The following is a 24,476-nucleotide window of genomic DNA, read 5'->3' as shown; positions in this document are numbered from 1 at the left end:
CCTCCTTTATGCATTTACCTTGCTTGTCAAGCCCATGTAGATATTTGGATGGAGACTCTGTAGCTAGGAGGAGGAATTTTTCTAATTCTAAAGGTTTGTGAAATTGAAATACATCTGCAAGGATGGTTGTATATATTTTCTTCTCTGAAGATTAAAAAGAAATACAATGAACAAAACCCAAGAAAATTTTAGTTTCTTTTCTTTTTAATTTTTAATGACTAAAACAAAACATCTAAAACTGCAGCTTCTGGAAGAACCACTTGTTTTTGCCCGTCTTGTACCTCTTTTCAAACTTGACCTTGGCCTCTTGTCCAGCCTTGCGTTTAAGAGCAGTGTGTCTGAAGACATCCTTATTGATGACAGTTTTGTCCAAGAGGATATCCACAGAGTACCTTGTGAGCATTAGGTGACTGTAGTTATAAACTTTCACAAAAGACTTGATCTTTGACCCCTTGGTGATCTTCTTACCCATGGCAGCTATTACTTTGCAGGGATAGTGGTCAATTCCAGCCACCAGGGCATGGCTGTAGGGGCGCTCTGAGGTGCCATCATCAATGTGACAACTTTGCATCTGGAGTAGTGTCCAGCCAGGACAAACACCACTTTCCCAGGTTTCATGAACTTGCCCATTTCGACAGTAACCACTGGGGCCTACAGTAGAAATGAAAGAAGGAAAAGCTTTAGTTTTTAAATGCCCTTCTGCCCAGAGTGGATAACCCCTAGGATCTTTTAGGGATTTTTCTATACACAAAATGGCATTTAAGTTGGTATTAAGAAAAATTTTATGATACGATTGATAGTGAAAGAACTTACCAAGGAAATATTTATTCATTTGGCCAAGGTTTTTCGTTTGTTCAAAAATGTTTATTAAATACATACTGGGTAAAATGTTAAGGCTTTAACAGCAATGATTCATTTTCTTCCTGGAAAGAGTTTGCATTTGTTTGAAGACACAGAACATTAAACTAACAATTACTAATCAATGTGATAGGTGCTATTAAGGATATATACAGAAAATGCAAAGAAGAGGAAAAGGATCATGATCTGCTTGGAGGTTTAAATTTTTTAAAAAACAGATTATTGAGTATCTCAGATGACTCAGCACTTATTGAAAATGAAAAATGTCATCTCTCAGGGTCTTTCCAAGTTCAGTGTTTCTGAAATCTTCAATTTGAAAATTAGTACAAAGTGGGTGCAGTGGCATGTGCCTGTCGTCCAGCTACTTGGGAGGCTGAGGTGACAGGATCACTTAAACCCAGGAGTTAGAGCCTGTAGTATTCTATAATCATGCCTATAAATAGCTACTGCACCTCAGCCTAGGCAACAAGTGAGACCTCGTCTTTAAAATAACAAAAAGAAAGAAAAAATTAGTACTTTCTGTGTAATATCCACAGAGTACCTTGTGGAAATTAGGTGATGTAGTTATAAACTTTCACAAAAGGAGGAAATTTAAGGAGAGTTTGGTAAAGAAATGGTTTTCAAAGGTGTAGATAGAATATAGATATAGCCCATGAAATGAAATGGTTCCAACAGTTTGGTAGCTTCCATGCTTTCTCTCTGGTAATTTGTCTTCAGTTGGTTTTCCTTTGTCCAGTGGGGCTTGTGTAAGCTGTAGTTCAAGACTACATGTCTATGGTCACAGATTTCTGCAGTGAGCTATCTCTGGTGACCTGGATGATGACTTTGAGGTCAGAGAGAGGGGTCCTGGGGTCTTAGCAGTGGACCGAAGCCAGGTGCAGAGGGTATGTACATGTCTGTGGGAGGACAACACTGTGTGTACTACGCTGTCTACAAGTGAGTGGTTGGCTGTGCTTTAAAGCAAAAATAAAAACAATATGAGCGTTCCTAGAAATTGTGTAGTGTTACATTTATCTTTCTTCTCTTCTTTCTGTTGGTATAAATCAGAATTTTCTCAGTTATATTCTGTGGAACACTAGTTCCTATGTGCTTTTTTTAAAAAAGGGAAAAGTCTGTGAACAAAAACGCCTGGGAAATGTAGTATACAATATATAAACAGTTTTTTTTTTCATTCAGTGTTCCCAAAGTTTTTTAATAGGTGAAGTTTTTTCTTTTAAACATTTTCTAATGTGGGTTTAAATATTAGAACTAGGACACTGTGGAATTGCTTTGTAAAATCTAGGTCCTAGAAGAACCACTTGTTCTTGCCTGTCTTGTACCTCTCTTCGAACTTGACCTTGGCCTCTCATCCAGCCCTGTGTTTAAGAGCAGGGTCTCTGAAGACATCCTTATTGATGACAGTTTTGTCCAACGGGATATCCATAGAGTACCTCGTAGGCCATTAGGTGATTGTAGTTATAAACTTTCAGAAAAGCAAGAAATTGATGGATAATTTAAGAACAGTTTGATAAAGAAACTATTTGCAAAAGTGTAGATAGAATTCAGAGAAATCACAAGAGATATTACAGTACCCTGGGGCAGGCCAGCAAGGAGACATCACTGCTGATCCCAAAGGGAAAGGGGAAGGGGAAGAAACAATTACTGGCACTTGAAGAGCGAAAATTATGGGGAGAGCACTTCCTAATAGAAGTTGCAGCCTTTGGCTGAGCTACTGGCCAGTGACACCTTGTCTGCTTTGATCCCCTGCTTGTGCTTTACGTTGGCTAAACCCAGTGGGAAGCCAGAGGCTAAGAGAGTTAGTTGATTCAGTCCATACAGTCAGCCTCCTGAGGCACAGAAAAGGGTGGAGAGTAGATCTGGAGAGGCAAACAGATAATATTCAGCATATATATTATGTGTGCTGAATATATATTGTATATGATATATATTATACATGTTGAATATATATTATATATTATACATGCTGAACATATATAATTATATAATATATAACTTATATTTTATATATTTATATATAATAGATATAATAATTATATAATTAATTATCATATTATATATACTATTTATATATAATAGATATAATTATTATATATTAGATATATTATATACTGATTATCTTGGGAGAGTAAACCAGCTTTTAGCCCCCATACCTTTTAAACTGTCATTGAAAGAGATGATGTGAATTACCTGTGAATAAAAAGTATTCCAGGTATGTTTCCTTTTTCTTTTCATATTTTATACAACAGAGAATGAGAAAAGACTTAACTGCCACAACTACATTTAAAAAAAAACCTTAGGAACAACAGAAATTTATTTCTCACAGTTCTGGAGACTGGGAAGTCGAAGATCGAGGCACCAGCAGATGTGATGTCTGGCGACGACCCATTTCCTGTTCACAGATGGTGCCTTGTTGCTGTGTCCTCACATGGTGGAAATGGGTGAGCAAGCTCTCTTGGCCTAGTTTTTAAAATTGACAAGTAAAAATTGTATGTATTTATGATGTACAACATGATGTTTTGATATATTGTGGAATGGTCAAATCATACTATTTAACATACTCATTATTTAACGTACTTACCTTTTTTGGTGGTGAGAACACTTCAAATCTACTCTCTTAGCAATTTTCAAGTATACAGTATATTGTTATTAACTATAGTCACCAAGGTACACAGTAGATCTCTTGAGCTTATTCCTCCTAATTGAAATTTTGTATCCTTTGAGCCATATCTCCTCAAACCCTCCATCCCCTAACAACCACATTTTTGTGGAACCAAACTAGAGTACCATTGTCTCTCATTAATAGGAGATGGTAAGAGAAGTTTTTGAATTGCCATTCAGTGTGACCTAATTTTAACCCAGAATGTTATTACTATTTGTAATTGTTACATGTTCAAAAAACTCAGCAAAACTAAAATAATAAGAGACCTTGTATTTGGATGATGGTAGCAGAGACCACTGGTTGTCTGCAAAATCCATTCTTTTATTCTTGCAGAGTAATGAGAGTATAGTCAGTTACCTGATGAATAGAAGTGATGTGTGCCACTTCTGGAAGGGGGCTTCTTGGAGAATATGAATTCTTCCTCTGCACTCTTTTCTATTGGCTAAATGCAGATGATAGCAAGACCATGGGGAAGCCACAGAATGAAAGGCACTGGGGTTCCTGAATCAATGCATGGAGAAAAGCTGCCACCTGATCTAACTCCCATTCTGAACCATTATATAAACAAGGCAAAATTTTGTTTTATTCAAGCCACAATATATTTGTGTCTATTTGATTGAGTAGTTTATTTAGCCCATCCAGACTAATACAGATGCCATTTTAAACTTTTAATTATTTTCTATATATTTAAAGCCCCTATTTTAAAGGTAAAACAGTGGGGGCATAAAGAGATTCATTAATTCTTTCAACAAATACTTATTGACCATTAGGAAAATTTGTTGAAAACAATCTATAAAATCATTTTTGGGAGGACATTTCACATATTCTATAAATATTAATCAAGGCTTTTAGTGTATACTCTAGGAACTCACAGTCTAGTGTTAGAGACAGACACTAAAAAAATTAGAGTGTAAATTGCTACAGTGTTTAGTACTCATAATAACAACACAGTACTATGAAGACAAATAATAGGGGGATTTGACCTAACAAGGTAAGCAGGAGAAGGATTCCCAGAAGAAGTGATGACTAACTCAGATGTGAAAAACATGTTTAGGATGGTAAGAAAGAGAAAGAAACTTTTCTAACAGAGATAATAATATATACAAAGGCCTGATTTGGGTGGAAAGGGTTCTGGTAAACATGGGGGCCAGGGGGAGGCTGTTGTGATTGGGGCTAGAGTAGAAGCACAGATTTAGGACTGAACCTTGAGGAGCTCTACATTTAAATTCAGAGTCAAGGAGGCTGAGGCTGTAGATTAGACAGAAAAAGCATGCAGAGAGGTATCTTAGCTCAGGCTGCTATAACAAATACCACAGACTGAGTTATTTAGGCAATAAACATTTAATTATCACAGTTCTGGAGGATGGGAAGTCCAAGATCAAGGTGTCATCAGCAGATGTGATTTTTGGTGAAGACCTTCTGCCTGGCTTGCGGATGGTTGCCTTCTTGCAGTATCCTCAGTAGTGAAGACAGGATGCTATCGTGTACCTTCCTCTTCTCACAAGGGCACTAATCCCAGCATTGGGGCTCCACCTTCAGAATCGCATCTAAACCTAATTATCTCCTAAAGGCTTCATCCACTAACACCATCATATTGAGGGTTAGAGCTTCAACATACGAATTTTGAGAGGAGGATACAAAGATTCAGTTCATAACAAGAGATGTGAGAAAACCAGAAGGCAAGGGAAGAGTGTATTTCATGGAGAGAATAATCGCCAGTGTGGATGGGGGTGAGTTTGATTGTGAAGAAAGAGAGAGAGGTAGGGAGTTAGGATTGTAGGTGAAGGGACATAAGAACCAAATTATTTTGTTGTTTTCTTAAGTGGTAGAGGGTTAAAAATGAATGGGAATAATCCAGTTACCAAAATTTAATTAATTAATTAATTTTTTCAGACAGTGTTTCACTCTGTCACCCAGGCTGGAGTGCAATGGCGCCATCTCAGCTCACTGCAACCTCTGCCTCCTAGGTTCAAGCGATTCTCCTGCCTCAGCCTCCCGAGTAGCTGGGATTACAGGCATGCGCCACCACAGTCAGCTAACTTTGTATTGTTAGTAGAGATGGGGTTTCACCATATTGGTCAGGCTGGTCTCGAACTCCTGACCTCAGATGATCTGCCTGCCTCGGCCTCCCAAAGTGCTGGGATTACAAGAATGAGCCACTGCTCCCGGCTGCAAGAATTTAAATTTTTAAGAGCAAGAGTGAATAATTTGGTAGCAAAATAACCAGTTTCTTGAGAAGAATTAAAGAAAGCACAGGTGGAGAGATTAATCCCGTACAGGAAGACAGAGAGTTTCTTTATTTTAATGTGTAAGAAGGAGGATAGATGGGGACAGATGTAGGTAAGTTTATATATTTACAATCAGAAGTTAAGATAGTTCCATTTTCTCTGACAAGTCAGATTCAATGTCATCTGGAGATACTAAGAGTGGGGCATGAGGAGATTGGAGAATGTTTGAAACACTATTGAGTCTTCCAATCTATGATCATCGTATATCTCTCAATTTATTTACATATTCTTTAGTATGTCTCTTGTAAACTGGAAATAATTTGATCTTGCTTAAATAAAAATACCAGTGTCACTACCTCTGCCTTTTAACTTAAATGTTTATTCCATTTATTTTTAATGCAGTTATTGATTTAGTTTGATTTAACTGTATCATTTTGCTATTTGTTTTCTCTTTGTTCCATCCGTTATTTGATTTTTTTTCTGTGTGTTTTTAAAAGTATTTTAAAAATTACATTTTATCTCTTCTATTTCTTATTAGTCATACTTCTTTAATTCTATTCCATGGATATACCATGCTTTACAATATGTATCTTAAATGTATCCCAGCTTCCCTGCAAATAATATTGTACCACTTTATATGTAATTCACCTTACAACCTACAATTTATAATTATAGAATGTACTTCTGTAAGTTATAACCTACGAATACCCTGTTATTATTTTGCTCTAAGCAGTCTCAGTCAATCATCTTTTACAGAAATTAAGAAATGAGAAAAAAATCTCCTAAATTTTTCATCTATTTACCATTTCTTCTGCTTTTTATTCTTTCTAGTTTCCATCTGATATTATTTTCTTTCAGCCTGAGGAACTTCCTTTAACATTACTTGGAATACTGAAGTGCTGCTGTGAATTCTCCTAGCCTATATTTGAAAATGTCTTTACTTGACTTTCATTTTTGAAGGACATTTTTAGTAGATACAGAATTCTAGGCTGTTTTTTCTTTGCTTTTTGTTTTGTTTTGTTTTTTTGGCTTTTTTTTTTTGAGACGAAGTCTCACTCTGTCACCCAGGCTGGAGTGTAGTGGTGTGATCTCGGTTCACTGCAACCTCCACCTCCCGGGTTCAAGCGATTCTCCTGCCTCAGCCTCCTGAGTAGCTGGGAGTAAAGGAATGTGCCACCATACCTGGCTAATTTTTGTATTTTTAGTAGAGATGAGGTTTCGCCATGTTGGCCAGGCTGCTCGCAAACTCCTGACCTCAAGTGATCCACCCACCTCAGCCTCCCAGAGTGCTGGGATTACAGGCATAAGCCACCGTGCCTGGCCTCTAGGCTGTTTTTTCTTTCAGCACCCTAAGATGTTGCTCCACTGTCTTCGGCTTGTATCATTTCTGACAAGTCAGTTGAAATACTTTTCATTATTCTCTGGTATGTAATATGTCTTTATTCCCTGGCTAAGATTTTTTTCTTTCAGAAATTTGATTTTGGTGTGCTTTGGGGTGTGTGTGTGTGTACTACTTGGGATTGTTGATTTTAATTTTTTTGTGTGAAATTTGGAAAGATTTTGACCATTTAAAAAAAATATTTTTCTGCCCCAATTGCTGTCTTGTACCCCTCTGATCCTCCAGTTACAAGTACACAGGGCTACTGAGACACCGGTCATTTTTGTCAGCCTTTGTCCCTTTGTGTTTCAGCTTGGATAGTTTCTATTGCCCATTTTTAAGTTCACTAGTCCTTTTTTTCACTGTAAAATGTGTTATTAAGCCATCTTGTGAATTTAAAAAAAAAATTCAGATATTGAATTTCTAATTGTAGATTTTCCATTTGGTTCTTTTCCTATATTTTTATTTTTGTATTAATATTTCTAGTTGTTTCCTCGTTATGTTCATGTTTCTCTTCATATTCCAGAGCATATTTGTGACAGCTATTTAAAATTATTTGCTGAAAATTGCTATCGTTTCTGAATCTATTTTCGTTGGTGATGTTTTATCTGATTAAGGTCACAATTTCCTATTTCTTAGATTGTCTAGTAAAAATTTTATTGTATACTGAACATTATGAATGGTACATCGAGTATGTAGAATTTGTGGTTTTCTTTAATAGAATGTTGAAGTTTGTTCCAACAAGCAGTTAATTTACTTGTGGATCAGCTTGATTTTTGCAAATCTTGCTTTTAGTTTTATTATTGGCTTTAGAATTGCCTTTACTTTAGAGCTAGATTAGCTCCACACTGAAGGCCTGGTCTTGCTGGAAATCCTGGTCTTTCTGTTGAAACCCTGAGATGTTCAATGAGGTCTCTCTGCTGTGGCTAATCAGAGCTAGAATGTCTCCTATCTCCGTGTGAGCTCCAGTATTTGTTCAACTTCCAGATTCAGTAATTATTCTTTTCCCAGCACATAGTTGGTCTTTCCTTGGTATTTCTTTGCTGCCTAGTTTTGTAAAGCCTCATCCTATGCATGCGCAGCGTATTTTTGGGCTCAAAATGTGAGGAATCCTATCCAGCTATCTGGAATTTCTTTTCTATTGAGTTCCCTTTTCTCTGTGACCCTGCCCCGAAGGCTTCAGGAGCCTCAGTTGCTTTGAATTCTAACATCTCTTTCCTCCATTTGGCAAAACTGCTGTGTTTGGGCATCCGCTCCCTGCACTGTGCTCTGGGATGCACCTCCAAGCAGAAAGACAGAGCAATTGTGGGTTCACCTCATTGGCTTCAATTCTTGCTGGGATCATAGTCCTTTTAAGGATCAAGTCTTCTGGTACAGGTATCAGCCTTCTAGGGATCATATTCCAGTCTGTCGTGCAATGTGTGAAATAGTTAATTTATATATTATGATCAGGTTTTTCAGGTTTGTTTTTCTGTTTTGTTTTGTTTTGAGACAGAGCCTCACTCTGTTGCCCAGGCTGGAGTGCAGTGGCACAATCTTGGCTCACTGCAACCTCCACCTCCTGGGTTCAAGCAATTCCCCTGTCTCAGCTTCCCAAGTAGGTGGGATTACAGGTGTGCACCACCACGCCTGGCTAATTTTTGCATTTTTAACAGAGACAGAATTTCACCATGTTGGCCATGCTGGTCTCGAACTCCTGACCTCTGATGATCCACCCACCTCGGTCTCCCAAAGTGCTGGGATTACAGACATGAGCCACCGCACCAGCCATTTTGTTGAGTTTTGTGTTTGTTTATGTCTGAAAGACTAGCCCACGAACAGTTCCTCAATCATGGTTAGAAGGCAGAGTCTTACAGATACATAGCTTTTATTTCTTTTTTCTATCACTATTATTTCTTGATTTCATTTCTTTATTTAATAATAATTAATAATAATAATAATAATAATTATTATTATTATTATTGACACGGGATCTTGCACTGTTACCCCGGCTGGAATACAGCAGTGTGAGAGGAGAGAGAGAGAAATCAACTAGGCAGATAGGGCAAGCGTCCTAAGTGGAATTCCCTTCTTGTAAAAAGCAGCCCAAGAGGTCATTTCTCCTTCAGCAAAGATCATCCTGAGAGATCAGGCTGCAAACACAGATACAGATAATGAAGGCAAGCTCTAACACAGAAAGGGGTCTCCTGTGTAACATACAGACATACAGTGGGCCTCAGTAAGCACAGACCCCTCTCTTCTCGAAAATACTCAGACAAGGAGGCTTGTGCAGGGGGAGTGCCTGCAGCAGCACCAATAAGAAAACCTATCCTGAACCAGGCACGTTCACCTTGGAGTGTTCTGGCGATCCCCGCTTCCCCCGCCCCCGCCTTTTTTATACGCCCCCACCTTTTTCACACATGCGCAGCAGGAAGAGATAAACAACATGGAGTAACTCAGGCTAAGAAGCCCCATGGGCACCAGAAAGGGTGGGTTGGGAACTCAGAAATGTGTGCCTTATGCAAATGAAGCGCTCCTCCCCTCCAGCTTCTCTGTAAAACCCTCACACTTCACTGTAAAATGCCATCCCATCTTTCTGGGACCCCTCTCTGCTCCAGAGAGCTTTCCTTCTTTCGCTTATTAAACTTCTGCTCTAACCTCACTTTTGGAGTGTCTGCATCCTTCATTTTCTTGGCCGTGAGACCAACAACTTCAGGTGACACCTCAGACGATAAGGCCGGTTTCAGCAGGATCACAGCTCACTGCAGCCTTGACCTTCTGGGCTCAAGTGATCCTCCCACCTCAGTCTCCCAAGTTGCTGGGACTGTAAGTGCAAGCCTATAGTCTTATAGAGATGGGGGGCTCCCTACGTTGCCCAAGCTGGTCTCAAACTCCTGGGTTCAAGTCATTCTCCCACCTTGGCCTCCCAAAGTTTTGATATAACAGGTGTAAGCCACTGTGCCTGGCTAATTCAATCTTTTATAACTTGCTTTGGAAGTCTCAAGTTATATTGAAGAATATGCCCAACATATGAGGATGACAGTGTTTTAAGAAGACTATTTAATGATTTTATAATTGGTATACAGAATGAATGATGATGTTCTACTTACGTATTTTAGAAGTAAAATAAAAATTACTAAAATTAAATTTAATTCATTTCAAATAAAAAGTATATAAACAATACACATAAAATGTAAATTTATAAAATGTAAACATTATAAATTTAACATAAATTATTAGCACATAAGGTAATAAAAAGAAGATATTATCCTTAAATAACTTAAACATGAACATGAGGATATTTTATGATACATTTAAAATATAGGGCCAGACGTGGTGGCTTATACCTGCAATCCCAGCATTTTAGGAGGCAAAGGTGAGAGGATTGCTTAAGCCCAGAGTTGTGGACCAGCCTGGGCAACATCGGGAGACCCTTTCTCTAACAAAAATAAACAAACTAGCCAAGCATGATGGTGCATGCCTGTAGTCCCAGTTACTTGGGAGGCTGGGGCAGGAGGATCACTTGAGCCCAGGAGATGGAGGCTGCAGTGAGCTATGATTGTGTCACTGCACTCCAGCCTGGGTGTCAGAGTGAGATCTTGTCTTTCCTCTGTCTCTCTCTCTCTATATATGTATATGTACACATTAAAAAATTATGTATGAAAACATACACCTAAACATTAGACATACACATAAATTAAAAAATGAAATAATATTTGTTTTTTAAAAATCTCTCTTAATGTGAATTTTAAAAAGGAAATGTTTACATATGTTATTGTGGAATTGTCACCTTATTTTCTGTGCAGCTTTTTCCAGCTGCTGAGAGTTTTTATTTACACTGCTATTTGAGAGAATGGTGAGAAATATTATAAGCAAGCTCCAGATATGTTTCTTTGACGTCTTCATCTTTGAATAGTTTTCTCTCCTATTTCATAACCGAGGAAAAGTTTTTGAACAATAAGTTTTTTCCTTTGCAGGTCCTATAATATTATTAATAACGAGCTCTCATTTTTCTCTTAAAAAGTAGTTTTTTATTGTCCTCGCTTTCTTTACTTTTATCATGTGTGAATGTATATTCCTAGACTGAATTCACATATTAATGTCAGCTCTGTCATATTCTTTTTCTACTACTTTGGAAAGTCTTGGTCCTAGAATAAGAATTATACTTGCAAAAGAAACTTTACATAGTACAATAATATCGTTATTTATAGTTACTTGTACCTGTTGAGAGTTGGAGAGTACATCAGCTGACCTTTTTATATACAATGAATCATTGATCTTGATCTCAAAATGGAGATTATTTAGATTTTTAAAAATATTAAAATAATGGTAATACACTAACAAAAAATACCAGACTATTGGTAGACCAAGTAACAGGATATACTGGAATCCTGTTGTATTCTCTAGTTTTATAATTTATAAAAAATAAAATGGTGCATGTTTGAGTGTGGTGGAGAGAATGCATGCTACTCTAGAAGTCAGGAAAAACTAGGATCTCATCCCAGCTTTACAACTAATTGTATGTATTGACATTTTTGGATAATTCTTCTTTGTAAAATGTGGTGCTGTTAAGTGAAATAAAGCTCCTTACAGAAATTCTCTGATTGCCTCTAGAATAATCAGTTTTAATAAAAATTTTTACTACAAACATTAAATGAGCAGATTTTACAGCTTTAGTCTAGAAATTTTATGTCTGGAATTGTATACAGTAAGCCAAAACAGATGGGGGAGAATATGTTGTTCTGAGTAATGAAATATTCTGGCTAATAGCTTATTATTAAACATGCCACACACAATTTAAAAGCCTTCTTTCTTCAAAATTAATAACATATTCAAAATTCTGTATTGAACACAGTTTTTCTTAGGTAATTCAGAAGGTGTTTCAAGATCTTTCCTCATGAGAGCATTATGAATGTGAATTATCATTGTACTTTGGGTTTATTATTATTTTTTTCTTTGAGACAGAGTCGTGTTCTGTTTTCTATGCTGGAGTGCAGTGGCGGTCATAGCTCACTGCAGCCTCGACCTTCTAGGTTCAGGTGATTCTCTTGCCTCGGCCTCCCAAATTGCTGATATTATAGGTGTATGCCACCACACTCGGTTAATTTTTTTTTTTTCTTTTTTTTGTAGGCAGGGGAGTCTCACTATATTGCCCACGCTGGTCTTGAGTTCTTGGCTTCAAGGGATCCTCCCACCTCAGCCTCCCAAAGCGCCAGGATTACAGGCATGTGCCACAACACCCAGCTCTGTACTTCGGGTTTATAAAGATACCAGTTGATAGAAATTTCTAGTTGCCAGAATCTTACAGAATGTAAGCTACAATCTACATTCCCATTTTCAATAATTTAAAGATGTCACCAATCTTGAAGAAAAGCTGCTGATGAAAGACTCTTGCAGAGTCTACATCTAAATGATCAATTACCACTTTCTTCTTAAATTTATTAATCTGGTAAGAAGAGAGTGTCTCTGCTATTTACGTCTCTGTTTTTCACTGTACCATCATATGCTTAATGACCATGTATGATTCTCCAAATGTCAAATTTAGGAGACACTTTTAAAACATAAAAAGCAAAATAATATTTATTTTAAAAATTCTTCTGTAAAGAGAAGAAATATTGTTTTTCAAAGGAACATTTTATTCATTACAACTGCTTAGAACTACTCTCCTATGGAATTTTAGTATTGATGGTTTAAAAAATGTAAGCAAAACACAAATCATAGGATATATCATAGGAGGAGTTTATGCACAGCATTCAGATATTTTAATTCATCTTATAGTTTTCTGGACTAGAGTACATTTCATCACAGTATTTCTTACATATCAGAGAAAACTCACTGGGTTTCATTTCTTTTTTTTTTTTTTTTTTTTTTGAGACCGAGTCTCGCTGTGTCACCCAGGTTGGGGGTGCACTGGCGCGATCTCGGCTCACTGCAAGCTCCGCCTCCCGGGTTTACGCCATTCTCCTGCCTCAGCCTCCGAGTAACTGGGACTACAGGCGCCCGCCACCTCGCCGGCTAGTTTTTTGTATTTTTAGTAGAGACGGGGTTTCACCATGTTAGCCAGGATGGTCTCGATCTCCTGACCTCGTGATCCACCCGCCTCGGCCTCCCAAAGTGCTGGGATTACAGGCTTGAGTCACCGTGCCCGGCCTTGGGTTTCATTTCAGAATCTGGTATCAGTCAATGGCATGGACAGAAGCATTTTTCTTTGGCATTTGAGTGATTCGGCAGAATGCCATCCATGTCCTAATACTGTGGTTCATCTACTGGTTTCTATGGTCTTATATCAATACAGCAGCCAGAATGACAATAAAACTTTAGGTCGGATTGTGCTTCTCCTTTACCCAGAATACTCCAATTGCCTTCCCTCTTACTCAGAGTAACAGCCAAAGTCTATACGACGACCTGCCCTCTTACTCTACTCTGTCCAGCCACTCCTTTCTGGACATCTACTTCATTAGTAGCTGTGTCCTGGACTCTGCAGTCCTGTTCTGTCTCTTTCTTCTGGTTCCTTTGGCATACTGTCACCCCATATTACCACATTTCTTACTCTTCCACTGACTTCAGGTCTTTACTCTATGTTACCTTTCAGTACTTACCTGATAGCACTATATAAAATTAGACCATAAAATTTAAGTTTATGTAAATTTTGGCAGGGCACGATGGCTCACGTCTGTAATCCCAGCACTTTGGGTGGCCAAGGTGGGCCAATTACCAGAGGCCAGGAGTTTGAGACTAGCCTGGGCAACGTGGTGAAACCCTGTCTCTACAAAAAGTACAAAAACATTAGCTGGGCATGGTGGCATGTACCTATAGTCCCAGCTACTTGGGAGGCTGAGGCATGAGAATTGCTTGAGCCTGGGAGGCGGAGGTTGCAGTGAGCTGAGATCACAACATTGCACTCCAGCCTGGGTGACAGAGCAGAGGCTGTCTCAAAACAAACAAACAAAAAGAAGTTTATATAAATTTTTATTGAGATAATTGTAGATTCACATGCAGTGGTAAGAATGAATACAGAAAGATCCCATGAACCCTTTACACAATTTTTCCCAATGGAAGCATTTTATAAAACAATAGAAAAACATCACAACCAGGATATTAACATTGATAGAATCCACCTATCCTGTTTGGATTTTCCAATTTAATTTAAAAATTATATTTATTTTTTTAATAGCACTTCTTACCATCCTATATATTTTACTTATTTTGTTTATTTTATTTTTCCCTTTACCAGCTCCAGGAGGGCGGTGATTTTTGTGTGGTTTGTTCACATCATTGGAACAGAGTCTGGCATAGTAGGTCCTTATACATTTTTGGTGAGTTAGTGAATTAATAGTATAATCTCTTATACTGGACTCTGGATACAGTGCAGCAAACACTTGGGCCTGTCTTTGATTCAGTGCAGTGATGCCGTACATTTAAAGAGGAATAAGTGAGATTTATTACACTGAGAAATACTGCTTTGGTTTACGATGAATTCTGTTGGCAGCAGTATTTGTCACAGAAGTGCTATAGCAGTTAAGATCTGTAGTCCAGGAAGAGCCAAACAAGCCTTTGCTTTTCTGCCCTAGAAGCTCCCTTTCATGTCTTAGGCAATTACAGAGTGGATAACCTGCTGAAAAAATTGGAAATCAATTTCAGTTTCTACTAACTGGCATTACAGTCTAGAGACATTAACCAACAAATCATCTCCAAATGGTTAAGCTGATTCGCCATTAGAAGCATGAACTAATGACACTGCAGAATCAGGGCCACCCTTATTTTACACTTCCAGGTCTTCCAGATGTTCACTGGTGTCCATTAGAACCTGACAGTCAATTCTTAAATAATGTTGGTGAAACGAATACTGATGGATTTGCACTCTTCCCAAAGCCTTGTTTGGCTACGAACAGTGCAGGGAACAATTCTTGACTTACATCTCAGAATGTTAGGACATCAAATATAAGAAATGATGTCCTAGATCAAACTTTGTCTTTATAATAGAATTTGTTGGTAATGGATAAATAATAAGAAACTTGAGGTAGACGAGTACCATATACAACAACCTCTTTAGAGGATAGTTTGACTATATATGTCAACTAATGCTTGTGTCCTTTAGATCAGCAATTACATTTCTAAGAATTTAATAGATATTTTTGTACATTTGCTATAACAGAGATATTGACCTTCAGTTTCTTTTCTTAACAATTCTGGGTCATGGGGGTGGATCCCTCATGGCTTGGTGCTATCTTCAGCATAGTGAGTTCTCATGAGATCTGGTTGTTTAAAAGTGTGTGGCACCTCCCTGCCCTCTTGCTCCTGCTTTTCCCATGTGACGTGCCCACTCCCCCTTCACCTTCCACCATGATTGAAAGCTTCCTGAGGTCCCTCTAGAAGCAGATACTGCTACACTTCCTGTACAGCCTGCAGTACCATGAGCCAGTTATACCCTTTTTCTTATAAATTACCCAGTGTCAGGTATTTCTTTATAGCTGTGCAAGAACAGCCTAATACAGTTTGCTAATGACATGAAATATTTCATTCAATTTTTTCTTATTTCATTGGCTCTGAGGAATTCTGTAACCTGCTGGAAACTTTGTCTAGGCAACTCTAATATATCCCATACCCACAAAGACTAGTACCATAATTAATGAAAATGTCATTTTCTTATAACATTTGAATTATTGAGGATATTTATTTTGCTTTACCTGTAATAGCAAAACTGAAAATGAGTTTCTAAAACTTCCAAAATGTATAATACGTGGAAAAAGAGAATACAAAATTCTGTATGTGCTACAGTTGTTGATATACTATATAAAATATGTATATATGTGACAAAAGATATTTATTGCAGCACATTTATAATAACATAAGAATAGAAACATATGAACATCAATATAAGATTGGTGAAAAAATTGGGATGTTTTTCATACAATGGAAAATTATGCATCTGTGCACAAAAATGAGGTGTTATTTGTGCTTTTATGAAACAGTTTGTAAGGCATATTGCTAAGTAAAAGGGCAACTTGTAGGACAGTGTGTATGGTATGATTCAATTTGGATTAAAATGTGATATATACATAGGTATATGTATGCAAGTATAAATACGCTTGAAAATGCATAGAGCACTTCCAAAGGATACACAAAACACAAAATAATATTTGCCTCTGGGAGAGGAGGAGGGTGGCTTTATTTTTACACTCTTTTGTATATCCATATATCTTTTTTTACTTTAGAAGAAAGGAAAGATACAGTTTCATATCAGTTCAGGATAGTCACAGAGGAAGAAGGCTAGAATCACGCCACATGAATCTCGCATGTAGGAATACAAATTTGAAAAAGTTCATATAGGAGATGGGCATGATTCTGTGACATGAAACTTTTCAAAGAAAACGTGGTTCATGCAGGATAGGACACAAGCAGGACACAATGTAATTCTGACTTTTACACGAGTTGGGGGTAATACAGTCATCCCAAAATGGGCCTACTCTGTTGATAACAGAACATCGGGTTACCTTGTAGGTATAACAGAGCCCAAAACTGCAAGTCATGTAGCCTGGGAATGCACAATAGGAAAAACTTTGACCTCTAACAACACCCAAAGCAACCATGCCTGCCTTTGGAACTAAGAAGATCAGGGCATGACCAGAACCTGAATGTCACAACTCCTTCAGAAGCAAGGGAGCCCTTGGCCTTGAAGATCTGCTGCTAAAATCTGCCTCAACATACCTTGTGTAAATGGTCAAATTTGAGGTCCTCTGATCAGACTCTGCCAAGACAAAATCCTTTCCCTTACCCTCTGATCCCTTAAAACTTACCCCAGATACCAAACTGCGGAGATAGATTTGACTCCCACGCCTGTCTCCTTGCTGGCCAGTTTTGCAATAATGCCTTTCTTTTCTCAAAAGCTGGTGCCATAGCACTGGCTTCTGTTTACTTAAGGAAGTGAGCCTATTTGCTTGATAACATAAGGGCACTTTTAAAAGTCTAAGGACAATAAATAGCTACCACTGATTGAGCACGTGCCACAGGCCAAGCTTTTCGTGGGTCATCACATTGGATCTTTATGACAACCCCATGAAGTAGACACAATTATTGTTATCCCCTTTTACAGACAAGACAGGGAAGTACAGAGAAGCTAAGTAACTTGTCCAAGATAATGCAATCAGAAGAAAGAAGGCTAGCTGCGCTCTTAATTATTGTCTTATTCTTCCTGTGTTAGCCAAATATACACCAACAGATGGAAGTGTGGTTCTAATACAGCAAAGAAAAAGTGTAATTAGGTTAAAGGAAAGATTCTATATTGAAAAGTTTTTGCACCACGAAGTATAAAATAAAATATTTTTGTTGTTGTCATTGAGCTCAGTGAGAATAACATGTAAGAGTGCTCGTGGTCCTGGGCTGCACTCAGCCCAAGCCCTTACATGAAGCATAGGGAAGATGGTGGACTTACTGAATTCAGCAACTGGTCAGACCACACTTGGAGCACTTTTTATAAAACATCTATCTTTTAAAAATTAAAAGATGAGCCATCAGTAGTATTAAAGAAAAATTTGAAAAGAAAAATATTTATGATAGTTTGCTACCACAACTACTCATTTAAGTTTTTTTCATGTTATTTCCAAGTAACATTTTCACATGTGTTTGCATTTTGCTGCGATCATAATATATAAATTTTTTGCATTTTATTCTCTGCATGCCGTACATAATCATCTTCATGATCATTTTTAGAGGATGAATAATTTTCTGTCATGTGGATGCACCATAATTTATTACATCAAATTGGTGGGTAGTGAGCCTGTTTGCGTTTTTCTTTCCATTATAGAAAATTGTCATTTTGATCAATTGGGATTCTAACTTTTCTATGTTGGATATATTATGATTGTCCAAAAATAGCTTCAGGCTGGTTTTAGAATTTTTTTCAGAGCCAGTGGAATGAAAAAGGAATGATAGGACATTTCTACATTTCTTCTTCATTAGCTAATATTTTGTTTTTGTTTTTTTTCTCAGTGATTTATACCAGGGTTAATGCAAAGGAACTTGAGGTCAATGATAAACATCCTAAAGGTTGTCTTAATATGTAAAGAAGGCCAAACCACAGCATTGCCTTTGGTGAAGGGGACACATACAAGTTTCTTTAGAGTAACTGCAGCAGTAATGCAGGAAATTAATGATCCACTGATGAACTATTGTGATATTTTAGACTGTTCTGTATAAATCAGTAAGTAGCAGCTGGGTATATCAGTAAGTAGCAGCTGGGAGCGGTTGCTCACACTGTCATCCCAGCACTTTGGGAGGCCGAGGTGGGCAGATCACGAGGTCAGGCGATCCAGACCATCCTGGCTAACACGGTGAAACCCCCTCTCTACTAAAAATACAAAAAATTAGCCGGGCGAGGTGGCGGGCGCCTGTAGTCCCAGCTGCTCAGGAGGCTGAGGCAGGAGAATGGCGTGAACCCGGGAGGCGGAGCTTGCAGTGAGCCGAGGTGAGCAAATTCTACTAGCCCACAGTGTTTCTAAAAGCCATACTCTCTCTTGTCCGTCTGGTGAACTTTAATTTCTTTTTTCAGAGTCAGTTTCGTGGTCACCATCTTTGCAAAGCTTTCCTTCCCCTATCCCAGAACAGAACCCTGTAATATACTCTCCTCTTGCCCTTTTCCTAACATTTACAACTTTGAGCACTACTACTCTGTTTTTCAGAATAAATGATGAGTTCCTTGGGGCTGAGACTTTGTCTCGCTCATCATTCTAGCTCCACCATCTACCACAGTAGCAGGCAACTAGTAATGTTTTCTTTACAAAGCTTAACGACTGCTTGTTGAATGCATTACAGAGTGAACAATGAGGATCTATTTTCTCTGTTGTATTTTGTCCAGCAAGAAATGTGCTGGCTCGGAGTTTACAGTGTGCACACACAGACACACACACACACACACACACACACACACACACACACGTGCTGCAATGGAGAGTTGGAGATTCTTTAATCAATACATCCCCCTCTATGGAAGAGGAAGGCAGGAGGGTAGCTGGGAACGGGCCTAAGTGAGCTATCCTGCAGTGTCTGATACACATCCTTTCATAAAGGTTCACACCAGCACCCCCAAAAATTCAGTCATTCCTGGGTAACAGAGCACTCCTTTTAGAGTGTATTATTTTACACATTTGAGATTCTCCTCATTTTTTAAAGTGGCCGTTCACTTCCTGCAATCTCTATATCTTTGTTAAAGCTGAAGAGCATGTTTATTCATTATACCCTTCACAGACCCAAACTGTTTGAAATAGTTTATCTTCAGAAAGTAAGAAGAGATGTAAGAGGAAAGGATCACCAGGCTCTGTGTATTATTAACAGGAAGGAAATCCCAGATATCCAGGGACATTCCTAGTCTTATTGCCAGCCTTTTTTTTTTTTTTTTTTTTTTTAAAGAAACTCCTTTATTCATTTTTCATTTAAATTTCTAAATCTTTCATCATGTCCAGACATCTTATACTAAGAAATATACTTGTCCCAACTTTGCCTCTCCAGCTTTATTTCAGAACCAAATTCTTTTTTCTTAGGTCAGCAGCTTTAGTCAACATCTCTTCTTTCCCAAATGTGCATTTAAATTTCAACTCTGCTACTGTTCTGACAAACTCCCAGTCCTTGTCACTGTAGTGTTTCAACTTCTCTGATCTTAAACAAAAACTGCTGATTGACCGCTATAATTGTAAAACCTTGGAAGGCCAAGCCACTAGCTGATATCAGAGATGTCAAACCCTCTAATTAGACACCTCAGGTCTACTTAGATGTTTCCCAGGGTATCTATTCTTAGGGGAATACCTTACTGATATAAAGCCAAGATTTAGGATAATTAAAGGTAGCCAATAATTTGGGTGAGGCAACAGCTCTAATGGCCAACTCATGCCACATGTATATACAAGTTACCAGTGGTATGATACACAGAGATATACTGGAGTCATCAATGATAATCCAGTAGTACCCTGTATCTGTGAAATTCTCTCCTAAACGTGACTAGATTTTAGTAAGCACTCTGGGTTTCAGGCAGCAGTGAATACTTTCTAAAAGGCAACTACAGGTGGGCCTAATGTCAATTCCTGTTAAAATTACGTAATGATTAATTAAAAGGATGATTTTTTTTGGAGCACATAGGGAAGCTGCATGATTGTAACAACATTTCATGTCAAATCAATCTAATTATCTCTTTTACAGGGCTGCTAAACTGTAGTTAAGAGGAGTGCCCTATATATATAAGGATTTTATTAAGACTTTTAACGCTTTCCTATGATATCCTTTGAAATAAGTTGGAGAGAAATAGGCTAGATAACAGTAAGTTCAAAGACTCAAAATTATCAAACAATTTTATGGTAACATGCATTTTAGTAGATCAACGTTAGTTTGAGGGAAGTTCTTTAATGCCAGGTTACAAGATTGAACACCTGTTCTAGTCAACATTTTTCTAAAATGGAACTCAGATATTGGCTGCCTCGTTATTCTTCCGTTCTATTATGCTTGCATGCCAATGCATTACCTCGTGGAATTTCACTAAAGAATCCATTCATGCAAATAGGATTACCTCAAACTAAAAATCTTCTGGATAGCAAAGAAACAATCAACAGAATGAGAAACAACCTACAGAATGGGATAACATATTTGCAAACGGTGTATGTGATGAGGGGTTAATATGTTTTAAAAAAAGAATTCAAACAACTGAATAGTAAGGGAACAAATAACCTAATTAAAAATGAGCCAAGGACCTGAATAAACATTTCTCAAAAGAAAACAGAAATAGCCAACAGTATATGGAAAAATGTTTAACATCACTAATCATCAGGGGAATGCAAATTAAAACTACAATGAGCTACCACCTCACACCTGTTAAAATAGCTATTATCCAAAAGACAAAAGTTAACAAATGTTGGCATGGATGTGGAGAAAAGGGAAACTTTATATACTGTTGGTGAGAATGTAAATTAATATAGTTATTATGGACAATAGTATGAAGTTCCTCAAAAAATTAAAAATAGAACTGCCTTATGATCCGGCAATCCCACTTCTGGGTATACATTCAAAGGAAATGAAATAAGTATGTCAAAGAAACATCTGCATTCCAAGGTTCATTGTAGCATTATTCACAACAGCCTAAGTGAATGGAAGCAGCCAAAGTATCCATCAACAGATGAATGGATAATGAAAATGTGGCAAATATACACAATGCAATACTATTCTGCCTTAAAAATGAAGGCGATACTGTCACGTGTGACAACATGGTTGAACCTCAAGGACATTATATTAGGTGAAATAAGCCAGGCACAGAGAGACAAATACTTCATGATCTCACTTATTTGTGGAGTATAAAAAAAGTTGAATTCGTATAAACAGTGAATAAGATGGTGGTTACCAGAAGCTGGAGGTTTGGGGGTTAGGGAGATACTGGTCAAAGGGCACAACATTTCAGTGAGACAAGAAGAATGAGTTCAAGAGATTGATTGGCCATGGTGGCTACTGTTAATAACAATATATTATATGTTTGAAAAATCAGTAAAACGGTAGATCTCACCACAAAAAAATGACATGTGAGCAATGTAGATTTTCTTGAAACTTTGATAAGTCAAAGGAGAGATTTTATGTTATATCCTCCCAAGCTGACAAGTTAACCCCTTCCATCAGATGCCTGTGTTTTATTGTCCTTTGGCTGCTGTGCCACCACTAAGGGTTCTTTTCAATTTCTCTGATACTTTCCCCATCATTCTTGGCTCTTGTTTCTCCTCTTTCCTCAATTTCCCTCAGGAATTTCAAATTCCGTTGTTCTTTATAAAGTAGAGCAATTCAACTTGAACCTAGTTTCTACTTTCAGTTCCTACCTGCAAGTTTATATACCTAACACCATCAGGGCACTAGTCGAAATAAGAAACTCTCTAGACTAACAGGACCAATCCTCTTTGGAAAGCAGGCAGGAGTATAAATGGAAAGATTTAACATCTATGACTTAGATGATAAAAATGAGAACATATGTAGAACAGACTGGTGAGGATGGTGAGGGACTCAAAACCACAATATTCTTGTTATCAGTTGTTTTGTAACAAACATCCTAAAAATGTAGTGGCTTAAAACAACAATTTATTATTTTCTCCATGGTTCTGAGAGTTGACTGTGCTCACCTGGGCAGTTCTATCTTGGGGATTTCTCATGCATTGGCACTTAAATAGTGGGTGGTCCTGGAGCCACCTGAAGACTTGACTGGGCTGGATAATATTCACTCATATGTCTGATACCTCAGTCCTCCCCCATACATTTCTTTTTCAGAAGAGTGGGCTGGGGTTTTTACATGGGGTTCAGGGATCAAAGAAGAATGTGCCAAGAGCACATGTTCTAAGGCAGAAGTTGGAAGTCTTTTTATAAGTTATTCTTGGACGTCCCAGAACTTCATTTTCACTGTATTCTATTGGTCAAGACAAATCATTAAAACCAGCCCAGATTCAAGGAATGGGAAATTAAACTCCACCTTTTGATGGAGGAACAGCATGCATTTGCAAGTAGGGAAGGAACTGATGGTGCCATCTTTAATTTTCATCCACTGCCTTCTTGCCACTACAATTTGCATCCCTCCTACATGCAAAATTATATCATTCCCTCCTAAGATCCCCGAAGTGTCCTTTTATTTTAGCATTGAGTCAAACTCCAGGATCTTGTCATCTAATCAGATACAGGTGTAGTTCTTTTTGGTACCACACCTTGAGTATGGTTTCTCTTAATGGGAAGACCTTGAGCCAAAGAGACCAGTTTATTTGCTCTCTGTATGCCCAAGATGCAATGGGGACACAGGGGACCATGGCTACAAGAAACATTCCTGTGCAAAAGGGAAGGGGCTGACACATAGTAGTCACATGAAGCACATGTCACCTGTTGTTTTGAGTGGGTCCGATCTTGCTCCCTGAGAATGATTCACCATGGCTTTTGGCTCTGGATTCTGAGTCGCTCTTCCTCTTCCATAAGAAATAGCTCATGTTTGCAACTGAGCAATTTTCTCAGCCTGCTTCCTCATAGAAGTTTGAGGGTCCAAAGACTTGTTTGTGTGTGTGTGTGTGTGTGTGTGTGTGTGTGTATAAAATGGAATTAGAAGGCATAAATTCTTCCATTACTTGTTCTTTTGTCATTCCCCCACAAGCGTATGAGAGTTCTCAATGTTCCATATTATCATCAATCGTTTATATGGCCAAACTTTAAAAATGTTCCCAATCTAAGGGTACAAAAATAATATGTCATTGTGGGTTTAATCTTCACTTCTGTGATTACCATCAATAATAATGAATTTGGGCATCCTTTTTAATGTTTGTGGATTATACAGATTTCTTGTTCTGTGAAATGCCTGTATATGTCTTTTGCTTATTTTTCTTTATTGGCATACTTTAATAGATTTTTAGACGTTCTTTAAATATTCTGGAATATAATCAGTTTTAGGTTTTATGTGTTGAAAATACCTTTTCCTAGTTTGTGGCTTCTCTTTTTGCTTTCTTTATCATGTTATTTATTTATTTTTATTTCAATTTTTTTTGGGGAACAGGTGGTGTGGATGAGTTCTTTAGTGGTGATTTCTGAAATTTTGGTGCACCCATCACCTGAGCAGTGTATACTGTATCCAATGTGTTTTATCCCTCACCCGCCTCCTCCCTTCCCCTGAGTCCCCAAAGTCCATTGCATCATTCTTATGCCCTTGCGTCCTCATAGCTTAGCTTACACTGTGATAACATACAATGTTTGGTTTTCCATTCCTGAATTACTTCACTTAGAATAATGGTCTCCAACTTCATCCAGGTTGCTGGAGAATGCCATTATTTCATTCCTTTTTATGGCTGAGTAGTATTCTGCGATTATACACACATATACACACACACACACACACACACACACATCTCTTGCATTTTCCTTATCTACTTGTTAATTGACGGGCATTTGGGCTGATTCCATATTTTTGCAATTGCAAATTGTGCTGCTATAAACATGCATGTGCATGTCTTTTTCATATAACGACTTCCTTTCCTCTGGGTAGATACCCAGTGGTGGGATTGCTGGATCAAATGGTAGATCTACTTTTAGTTCTTAAGGAATCTGCACAGTTTTCCATAGTAGTTGTACTAGTTTACTTTCTCACCAGCAGTGTAAGTGTTCCCTTTTCACCACATCTATGACAACATCTATTTTTTTATTTTTTATTATTATTTTTTTTTGAGACAGAGTCTTGCCCTCTCACCAGGCTAGAGTGCAGTGGCATGATCTCTGCTCACTGAAACTTCTGACTCCCTCATTCAAGAAATTCTCCTACCTCAGCCTCCTGAGTAGCTGGAATTATAGGCATGCCCCACCGCACCCAGCTAATTTTTGTATTTTTTTTTTTTCA

At 37.9% G+C, this 24,476-nt stretch overlaps 1 pseudogene; it reads right to left on the bottom strand.

Annotated features, from left to right (window-relative positions):
• Positions 1–232: 232 nt before the first annotated feature.
• LOC140710029 (large ribosomal subunit protein eL27-like) lies at positions 233–630 on the bottom strand (annotated as a pseudogene).
• Positions 631–24,476: the final 23,846 nt, after the last annotated feature.

The sequence above is a fragment of the Chlorocebus sabaeus genome, chromosome 24, assembly GCF_047675955.1.
Source record: "Chlorocebus sabaeus isolate Y175 chromosome 24, mChlSab1.0.hap1, whole genome shotgun sequence".
Classification (NCBI taxonomy): Eukaryota; Metazoa; Chordata; class Mammalia; order Primates; family Cercopithecidae; genus Chlorocebus; species Chlorocebus sabaeus.
Note: the sequence above shows the minus strand (reverse complement) of the source record. Positions and strands in the feature narration are given on the sequence as shown.